Here is a 9,923-nt window from a genome sequence, read left to right on the forward strand (position 1 = left end):
TTTGTAGCCACCAAGGACCAAGTTTGTCTTGTGTCATTGTGTATGTGTAAGGGTGTATGTGTGTGTGGCATTTGTGTTTATGGCAAGTTGGCAACTCTGTTACAATTGCGCCTAATTTCATGCTTTACTTTGGCTGGCAAACAAATGTTGTTGCATACTTTCAGGTAAATAACTTTATTAAAATAATGACAAGCCACTGCCTGCCAGCCTGCCAGCTTGCCTGACTGGCTGTCTGGCTGTTTCACTGGCTCACTGGCAACTGGTTTTGTGCGAGCAGCGGTAACTTTGACAAACTGCCAGCCAGCTGCTCTTACGTCTATATGTTCATGTTCCTGTTGCTGTGGTTGTTCTGTAGATGACATTCTGTTGAACTTCAGGGGCGTAGTTAAATTCAAAACCTGCAATAGGTTAATTAAGTAATTATTTTAAATTTAAATGTCAGTTAAACAACCGATTTTATGATAAATATAAAAAATACATGTTTAATTCTAAACAGAGTTTACATAATTTTATAATTACGAACAAGTTATGTACTATAGAACGATTCAGTTTAATCAAATTGCATTTTAAATATTATTCATAGATCGAATGCAAAAACACATTAAGAGATGCATACAATTAAGCCCAATTTATGTTTCTTCCTACATATTTAAATATATTTTATTTAAACAAAATGAAACTAATACAATTGATAAATATTACATCCTAATTTAAGCTATATTAAATTATGAGATAATTCAATTACTTAAAACAGTTAAGAAAGCTACAGAGGAATGTGCGCGACTATGAGATACCCGCTACATATTTTGTATAAAAGGAAAACAGTGGGGTCTTATTATTAACATATACCAAATATAGCTAAAAAATTATATACCAAAGACCATATTTGGTTTATCAGTAGTAGTGTAGTACTTTCGAAATATACCATAAAAGACAAAATATACCAGATTGTTATTGTACATTTTTTCGATTTTCGGATGCAGAAGTGGGGGTGACACCAATTTAAATAAAAGTTGGTATGCTTGTAAACATTACAAATGCTGTCGAAATAATATTATAGCTCTATCTATAGGCAAGGGTTAAAAAATAAGTTTATTTAGAAATATTTGATTATGTTTTAACGAAAGCTAAAAAAAAATAAATTGTTATATTTTTAATTTCACAACTCTACACAAAAACCTCTGTTTTTATTTTATTAAAGCTAAAAGTAAGTTAATGCAAACAACATCTAAAATCATCCAATTTTTTATATGACTTACTTGACATTGAAAACGTGTAGTCTGAAATCTTTTTAAGCAAAAGCCAGTAGAATATAGTATTAATTAGAGTCAGTTGCTTTGTCGCATTACCCCTGAAGAATATGTCGTCATTTATATATAGCTACTGCTCTGCGCATTATCAAAGTTAACTTTATGCATTGCACAGAAGGCGACCAACTTCCTTGAACTCCCGATGTTGCTACCGCTGATGTTGCTGTTGCTTCCATTGCTGCTGCTGCTGTTTGGTGTAATGCACAAGGAGTTTTATGTCTGCAGCGTACCGAAAATGTGACGCTTCTAATTATGAAACTAAGCAGCTTGTGATTTGTTCAAGCGTGAAAATGCTGTCGACAACAGGCGGCACAGCGGGAAAGGGGCTGAGGGGCAGTGGAAGGGTTATGGACACGGCACGAGACACGCAAAATATTATGGCAACTTGTAAATAAGCCGCAGCTGCCGGTGTCTCCAATGCTGCAGTAACGTCAACAGCGGGTCAGGCAAGTTGCGAGTTTCGTTGGTGAGCAGCGGTAAATGGGGGAAAAGGGGTGGAAAAACCAGAAAAGCCAAGAGCAAATTTTCCCCAAAAATTTATGCAAAATTATTTCGTAAAGTTTGCGTTGCGCCAGCGCCCACTTTTTTTTTATTATTTTTGTTGGTCGTGGCCAGAACCAGCGAACGAAGCTGCTTAAGCCTTTTGATGATGGCTGCGTCTGATGGTGGAACACTGTGAGTTCGTGCCACCATTCGACGTAACTTGTGGTCGCTGGCCCGCTGCAGAGTAGAGAAGAGAATTTGAGTTTCCAGTTTGAGTTCATCGCTGTCGACAAAGTTTACCATTTTGCGCGACAAAGTGGCAAACAGTTTAGCAGAGTTTACGACAACAGGCGATGGCGTTGCGAATGCGCCGTGTTGCCCACAGCAGTTTACGTTCCCCTCTTTCGGTGTGTGAGTCACTCTTTGTGTGTGTGTGGACTGTTTAATAGCATCTGCCATGCGGCCATGATGCTAATTACTGTTGCCATTTAAGTGGTTGCACCAAATGACGCTGCCATCGGGTGTTTTCCCTTCATTTTTATTTTATTTTTCATCTTTGCAGTCTCTGGGTAAATGTTGAACAGGTGACACGTTGGCCAAGTTATGGCAAACAGGATATATAAAGCGGGCGCTTTGCTGTGGCTTTGTGTATATCTTTTATGAATGCTAAAGTTTGTCGTTTGTATTAAAATTGTACATTGAACTCGCAGCACATTTATTATAGTTTTAAATATAGTTTAAGGTTTGCCATTTGTCATCTTAGTTGCCAATATATCAAGTATACGCAGCGTCGTATTGCGTTTGCCAATTTCAGTTACAATTTCTGCAGTTTTTCCAGCTCTTTCCCCTTCGAGGTGTTGCTAAGCCATAAGACTTCAACAAGCTTAGCGCGTGTAATACGCGTTTAAAAAGTTTACAAACTTTGCCAAGTTTTGGGTATGTTTTCATTTTGTTTCCTTTCTTTTTTTTTCTCGCTGGCTTGCTATGCTGCAAATTCATTTTTTCACACCGCGTGCAACTTTGTGTGGCTGCCATGCCACGCCCCTTCTACAGCAGAGCTCACGCGCCTGTTTACACTTTCGCATTGCTTTCGCTGCTTTGATGTATTTGCTGGCGTTCACGTTTGAGTTCGAGTTCGAGTTGCCAACCTGCTGCCTTCATGCCTCGCGCTTAAACTGCAAAACGTGACCATTTAAAAATGCGCCACGTTTGCCAAAAACTTTGCCAATGCCTCGAACTTTCCTACAACCAAAAAAAAAGAGCATCGAGAAAAGCAGTGCAAAAAAAAGAAATCAGAAAACTTTGTGACAAAGGTGAAAAGAGCAGCACGACGTTAAGAGAAGAGGTGATTGGACCTGGACTTGGACTTTAACTATAGCTATATAGTCCCATGTAGAACGAGGGAGCAGCAGTCATATGCAACTGGCGCATTGCAAAATTTATGAAAATTGATATTGCTAAATGGGAAAGCTGAAAAGACAACTTAATGCCAAATGGTCGCACTGCGAACCAAGCATGCTTTTAATGACATTTCACCTGAAACGTGAGCGACATGTCGCATAAAGTTCACAGTCACAAGCAATAGAAAAACGATAACCGGAACGAATATCATATTTTGGAATACTCTTCGTGATGTGTTATTTAAATATACATTTATATATTGAGCTTTAATATGCGTTAGTTTTAAGAGTATTCAAATTTCAATATTTGAACAATTTGTAAGGCACAAGAAATCCAAAAAATGTTGTGTCAAATTTTAAATTTTGAGCGAAACGAAATCGCTTTAAAAATGTAAAATTTGAAATTGATTTTTGAGTTTTATTTAAATTAAACATAGAGTCATTGTAAAAATATTTGTGAGCTTTATTTGAATTGAATAAAAATTAATATTAAAAATATACAAATTTCCATGAATTTAATATAATATATATATATGCTACTGGTTGCTACAGCTTTTATAGTCGACACTTTGACTGATAATTGAATTTATATTAGCTGAGTATGCTACCGCAATTAAAGCAAGAGTTTAACTAATAAATTCAGATAATTTCATCGATTATTATTTCTGAGTATTTTAATCATTTTGAATTATATTTTATTTCACATTTTATTGAAGTTCTCTTTTATTTAAATTGTTCTACATTTGATTAATTTTTACTTACTTATTGTCAGTGATTAACTAAATAGCAGAATAACAAAAATAAGTACTTTTTCTTAAGAGAAGGATTTTGACAGTGTAATTTCCACCAAGAATTCCCAATACCAAACACTCATGAACTTGGTGAAATTGTGGCGAAATTGTCGCCTAGAATATGACACTCGACTAAGCAATGAAACAGTTGACGTCAAGTACGTGCGGGAAAAATGATGGCTGCTATTTCAGGTCTGGTCAAGTTAATTTTCTATAGAGTCGCACGTTGTTGTCATTCGCTGCTTTTATTGAGGGAGCACAAGCAGATGGCTAGGAGGAATTTGAGGATATACGATACGATATGTGACTGAAAGAGAGAGTGATGAGGCGGGTGCTAGGGACGAGGGTCGAGAAGAGAGCTTTAATTGAAAGCAAAATAGCAGAGCGAAAGCATTGGGCGTTGAGGTGAGCGTTGGCTAATTCGGTAATTTGCACGCAATTGCATGAGTTGTTGACTATATCTATAGAATGAGTGGGCACATGGGTAAACCATATCCAGACACACACACACACACTCAAACACGCGCACAATATATAGATAAATACGAATGTGTATATAGAAGAGAGTGTGTGTGTGTGTGTTGATCGTTAGCTTTTGGCAATTGACTTAAATGGCAACCTTTGTTGCATGTGTGCTTATTGTGTTTCGTTTGGCTGCTGCGCCAACTCTTGTTGTTGTTGTTGTTGTTGTTATTGTTGCTGTTATTGCGCTATGTCGTGGCGAAAATGCGACATGGCGTATGCGTAATGTTCATTTGATGTGCGTGCTTGAAGAAGCACAACTGATGGGGCGTTTATTTAAGCAACATATCAAGTATGTATCGTTCATTTCTATTGATATTTTATGCGCACATAAGCTGCCTTTATGTTGCGACTTCTTGAGCAAAAACCTTAGTTCAGCAATGCAGTAAGTTATGGCAACTTGATGAATCAGATACAAACTAATATTTAAAGCCTACAAATTTTCTTTTGTTATTTTCTATATTAATAATTTCTGATTAAGCATATATTCAAATTAATTTAATTGTTAATTTAGTTATAGTTCAATATTCATAAATGAATATTACATTTATGTATTGAATTATAGTAAGAAATTGTTTATTATCGTACCAGCTACCGGAAGGGTAAAAGGTAGAAGGAGTCATCCCCGAGCCCATGAGGTATACTACTGTGGGCAAAAAGTAAGGTAAATTTTCAATTTAAACTTCACGGGCCTAACAATTCGGCCTAATTCTTTTTTTCTTAAGTTGGCAAGACTGTTGATGACATCTGGGCAAAATTTCATATGAATGCCATTATCAGAAATATATTTACGCTTGTGTTTTCCAAACGACCAAGAGTGCATTTTTCGATTTTTTACAATGTCTGAATGAGAAGTGCCATCAAATTTTGTTTGCCGAATGAAATTTCGGCTGCAGAAACGTTGAGGATGTTGCGGAAGACCTTTGGTGATTCTGCCATGTCACAAAAGAAATGTTTTTAAGTGGTATAAAGACTTCAAAGAGGGTCGAGGACGTGTTGATGACTTGGAGCGCTTCGGACGACAATCGACGTCAACACATGACCAACACGTCAATGAAGTGGATTCAAAAATCGTCGGTTGACTATTAGAGACCTTACTGATATGATCGCAATATCAGAAAGATCTGTGAAAACCATTTTGAAAGACCATTTGGGCCTACGAAATGTCCAATCTCGTTTGGTACCAAAAACGACCAATCTCTGTACACGTTTTTCTTGACCATTTCGCCAAAAATTCGAGGCATATCGTTCCACAACCACCGTATTCGCCTGATTTGGCACCGTGTGACTTCTGACTATTCTCAAAACTGAAGAGACCACTTCGGAGAACGCGTTTCGAGTCGATTGGGGAGATAAAAGCTAAATCGAAGAAGGCACTGAAGGCTATACCGAAAAGAGACTATTTGGCATGTTTCGAGGATAGGAAAAAATGTGTGCATAAGTGTATTTTATCGGGAGGGGATTACTTTGAAGGGCATGATATTGATTTAGAAGAATAAATACAGATTTTTCATTTTACAAACAAATTAACCTTACTTTTTGCCCACAGTAGTATACCATATTTTCGATCAGCATCAAAACCGAGACGATAGAGCCATGATGTCCGCTTAGATCTAGATTTTTGAACCAATAATAACTATGATATAGTCATAAGGATTGCTGAAAATTTGATTGTGATCAGATAACAATTGAAGAAGTTATTCAAGATTTATTTAAGTATATTTTACACTCAATTGTATATTTTGAATGTAGTACTATATAAATATACAAAATATAGCCCGTGGTATATTTTTAGTATTTGTTGTGGTTTATTATTTTTGTTTAGTTTAAAATTAATACCGCACCGTTTTGATTTGATTCTCAATGGGTAGAGGGCATTTCAGAATCGAGCAAACTCAACTGTAGCTTTTTTAATCGTTTATTACTTGTTTTAACTTGTATTATATTATTATTATAACATATTACATTAGTTTAATTGTTAATTTATTTATTGCCCAATCGTAATACGAAATGTTTTATTTTTCAAAAAGTGTTCCGAAAACTGTCGAAAAAGAAATTTCATCTGCGTGAAATTTGTATGTTAAACACACATGAAATCACATCGACATCAGAGAAAGGACACTTTAAGTTTGATGTGAACTCAAATTGACAATAGAGGCAAACTGAATGCAAGCATCACACTTAGTGGCAACTGTAATCAAAGTCAGATTTGATGCAACGTTACTTCTGTAACTGAAGAATATTAAAGTTAGGTTAAACTTAAAGTTTTTTGTTGTGCTAGGCTTCTAAGCCCAAAAGCCAAACTTTGCAGTGCTTTGGCTATATAAAAAGTTCAAGGCTTATGCAGCAGCAGCAGCAGCAGCAACAGCATCAGCAACATCAGCACTGAGGGAACAGGATATTAACTGGGTGTGTGCGTGTGTATGTGTGCGAGTGTGTATCTGTGTGTGATACGCTGCGTTTAACACAAATGAATATGAATGCGGGCGCAAGAGACAGCAGAGGGCACGCAAAGAGGAGACGGCGAGAGGAAAAAAGAGAGGAGGAACATTGCGCTAGATAAAATTTAATGTAGTGCGAAACGTTTATGAGCTGCAACCGCATCTGATGATGAGATGCTGGGTGAGCGAGATGCCAGCTGAGAGCTGAATAACGTAGAACAGAGAGCGTGAAGAGAGGAGAGCTAAGAGCGAAGAACTGCAAAACTGCAATCGGAGACTTGAGAGCTGAGCGCTGAGAGCAACGAAGCGGAGCGTTAAATAAACAAGTGGTTAAGTGCTCAAAAGTTAACTGGGTGGAGCTGCTGCAGCTTCGAGAGTTCAGTTCATCTTAGTTCAGCTTCGGTTTCATTTGGGCAATTGAAAAGTTGCGTCGAGTGCTCAAAGTTTTGATACCTCTAAGCCATATTGCGTATACGCAAAAGGTAATATACATTTCGCTGATTTAAGTAGAGCCATAAAGATTACACACCTTGATTGTGATTTTTTTAAATACGTGAATTTATTATTACTTAACAAAAAATAATAGAAATATAATTTAAAAAGTATTATACGAATTAAAAAAAAAATTTATAATTTTAAAATTTAATTCCTATATTTTTTGCCTAGTTAAAGTTATAAATACAAAATTGTCTTTATCTCGATTGTGCAAGTCAAATTTCTTTTCAGGCAACTTTTGATGATGTCTTACATATTTTTATACCCGTAACCCATAGGGTAGAAGGGTATTATAACTTTGTGCCGGCAGGAAATGTATGTAACAGGTAGAAAGAGGCATCTCCGACCCTATAAAGTATATATATTCTTTATCAGCATCAACAGCCGAGACGATCTAGCCTTGTTCGTCTATCCGTCTGTGTGTCTGTCCGTCCGTCCGTATAAACACCTAGATCTCAGAGACTATAAGAGATAGAGCTATAATTTTTTCGACAGCATTTGTTATGTTTGCACGCAGATCAAGTTTGTTTTAAATTTTTGCCACGCCCTCATCCGCCCCGCAACTCAATAAAATCGAACAACAAGCGTAATTTAAAGGCTACAGAATTTTGGTGTATACAATAATAACTATAGTATTTATGATTTCTGAAAATTTGATTGCGATCAGATACAAATTGTGAAAGTTATTAAAGAAATACTTTTGTATGGGCAAAAACGCCTACTTACTAGGAGTCTTAGTTGCCTTGACCGACAATCTGGTATATTGTACCGTCTATGATATATTTTAAATGTGGTACTATATGGATATATATTTAGTTGGTATATTTTTAGTATATTTGTATTTTCTTGATATTTTCCTTTTATTGAAAATGGGTAGCGGGAATCTCACAGTCGAGCACACTCGACTGTAACTTTCTTACTTGTTTCTAATTGCATAAGACACACATAATAGAAACTCATGAATGTAATTATTTAAATTGCAGTAATGCATATCAATATCAAGCTGTATTTACATATTATACATTTACTCCATTTGATTAGAAATAAAGAATATTTTCTCACACTATTGTAAATCGTACAGCGCTTGTCCAGCCTTTGCTTTCTCATTATAGAGACACGTAAAATAATGTATCTTGTCTATGCCATCTTTTTTTTTATTAACATGCCGCAGCCGAAGCGATGAATTCGCTTATTAACTATGTTGGCAAAAGCATTTTCTTTTTGCGTTGCATTTGCTGGGAAACTCGTGACAAACGATTCATCGTACCTGTTTTCTACGTAACTCCAAGTATTTCTAAATTCATGCACCATTACTCCTTCCGGATAGCTTCTAGCTCTTCGAGATGTTGAGGTCGATTTGGCCACGTTCAAGAAACGTGGCGTATTCACACACTCGCTGGCAACTTTATCGTTGCAGAAATTTGTGATTCGCATCGCCAGAATCGAGAGCTCGTCATCCCAATGAACATCGGGCAATGGCTTGGCCAGTGGTAAATTCTTCCATTTCGTGCTTGACAATCTTCGCCGGGCATTATTATGAAGATCCTCTAATTTCATTTTGAACTTTTCCATGTTGACGCCTTCTCGGGGTTTGGTGCATTGGGGTCCCCACTTGGGTGGAAATTGTGTCATATGATTGATTCAGATTGATACGGATTGCAATACTTACAAATGGTCTCTCACATGCAAGGTGTATTACATTCGGCGGGCAAAGTCCTTTTTTGGCAATAGTCAGTAGGTGGAATTGGCGTACGAAGTTCTCCTCGCATTTTGTAAAATAACACTTTCGTCTTGAACATTACGTTATCCCATCGGGGAATTCCATAGAGTTCATCTAAGTGTAGAAATATGAATAATAGAACCGCGAATCGAGCGTTCATCTTCTATAGTTTAATCACATACTGAAATTACTCTTAAAATTTGTTGCTAGCTTTGTTAGCATCAAATTCGATTCAGGTTCCACTTGTTAGCACTCTTGCTAATGCGATACTCTATATTTTGGCTATAGTATTTGATGTCTATCTTAATAATAGTAAAACAAACACGGTTAAAGTATACCAAGTCAATATACCATAAGATATATTTGGTATATCGATATTCTACAACACACAAAATATAATATATATGCCAGATAGCATTTAAGACCCAACAGCTTCAGGCATTTTTTCTTACGATATAAAATAATTTCTAAAATATATGTCTATATATATACAACTATAATCATAAAGATTTTAATTCTTTTCCATATACTAAAAATTTACTTCATCTTTAAAATTGTGTTGAAATCTCATATAATTTTGATATATAATACACCTTCAGCCTTCGGGTCGATAAATTAAAATGGTGAAATACATATTGGAAATATAGAACTCTTTAATGTCGTAAAGATTATCAAATCCAAATTAAATCGGAATGTCACATCGTATCTATCCGAAACGAATCAATTGAGTGCACCTGAGATGAGAATGCTCGGCTACTAAA

Source organism: Drosophila nasuta, chromosome 2R (genome assembly GCF_023558535.2).
Source record: "Drosophila nasuta strain 15112-1781.00 chromosome 2R, ASM2355853v1, whole genome shotgun sequence".
Lineage (NCBI taxonomy): Eukaryota > Metazoa > Arthropoda > Insecta > Diptera > Drosophilidae > Drosophila > Drosophila nasuta.